Consider the following 1,498-nt stretch of genomic DNA (forward strand, 5'->3'; position numbering starts at 1 on the left):
CCAGTCTATTTTCTTCCATTTGTGACAAATGAATATGACCCTGATGCTTGACACCCGGACCAAAATTGTTTGTCTGTTTACATCATGATCAGAGTAACAGCACAGTCTTTACCTATTCTCCTGTGGACATGTCTAGGTATTTAGACTGGAGCTGATGATGAAAGGACAGGACAGGCAGTCTCATCTGAGGGATAGGGGAGATAGGGGGGACAGAAAAAGTAATTGATAAACCTATCTTGATTACACCAGAATCTTTTGTAGCAGGATAAATATGATTATGTGAAGTGGTGTGTCACATTCTTGTCCAGGCTGGTAGAAAGGAATGTAGGAGCAACAGGCTGTGGTGTTGTTGGCACTGCCCTCCTCTGTGGTGTTGTTGGCACTGCCCTCATCTGTGGTGTTGTTGGCACTGCCCTCTTCTGTGGTGTTGTTGGCACTGCCCTCCTCTGTGGTGTCCTCCCTCCAGTGGGCTGATAGCTGGTCCGGCCGGTAGGCAGCAAACAGCTGACCAAACAACTGAGAGGCGGTGAGCCACACCCAACAGTGGGGGAAGCACAAGTTGGTCTCAACATGAACTTGTGGAGGGAAATATTACACCATTTCACCAAGGGGTAAGCAAGCAGTACAGAGAGTAAACTATTTATTTGGGAAAACAATTAAATAATCACTGAATTGATGTAGATCTATAGTTCTACATAGCCATCATCATCGACCCAAAGAACAAGAGGTGAGAAACGTGCAAAGAGGTGAACAATTGTGGGACATGAGTCTAATCACACTGCTGTACAGAGCAGACAATAAACGTAACGTACCACAGTACTGTAGGCCCAGTTGTCTCTCTCCAGACAACTGAGATATCTGAAGTGATTTTCAGACTGGGCCCACGTCACAGATATGATATCCAGAGGTAGTAAAGCTGGGTCCCTGAGCTGTTAGTGCTGTCGTGCCAATTCCTATGGTCGCAACTACAAGACAGCACAAACAGATGGCAAGACAGCACAAACAGATCTGGGACCAGGTTCTAGGTACTGTTGTAGTGTCTTAACCAGGATGTTAGTGAGAGTGTTCTGAGGCTTGCTGAGCTCCAGGAGGCTACAGTCCTTGGTGAGTTTGAAGACCAGGGTCAGGAAGCTGAACAGCTGTTTGTCTGCTGCTTATCATCCTGCTCCTCCTCACTGACACAGAGACAGATATAGAGCAGCTGTTAGCACAGGTTATATAAGATTGTAATGAAAAGATAAATACCTACATCATGCTTTGATAATGATTTTGGAAGCATACCTTTTAAAATATTTTGATAACTTAAAAGTTTGATTTATAAAAGAGTAAATGTTTCTCGATAAGGGGCAGCAGAGCATCTAGACAACGGCCAAACTGAACGCCCTCCACCTCCACATCCACAAACAGCCCACACACCTGGGCCCCGAGACGACGCAGACACACCTGTGGGTAAGGGTCAGAGGTTAGAGCAGGAAGGCACGGGGTACGTGTCAGTGAT

General features: G+C 46.0%; 1 non-coding gene across 1 annotated transcript; it reads right to left on the bottom strand.

Annotated features, from left to right (window-relative positions):
- Positions 1-752: 752 nt before the first annotated feature.
- LOC112251920 lies at positions 753-879 on the bottom strand. Its single transcript, XR_002953783.1, has one exon. It is a non-coding gene; the product is annotated as a small nucleolar RNA ACA64 (small nucleolar RNA).
- Between the last annotated feature and the right edge of the window lie 619 nt (positions 880-1,498).

The sequence above is a fragment of the Oncorhynchus tshawytscha genome, linkage group LG05 (assembly GCF_018296145.1).
Source record: "Oncorhynchus tshawytscha isolate Ot180627B linkage group LG05, Otsh_v2.0, whole genome shotgun sequence".
Taxonomy (NCBI): Eukaryota; Metazoa; Chordata; class Actinopteri; order Salmoniformes; family Salmonidae; genus Oncorhynchus; species Oncorhynchus tshawytscha.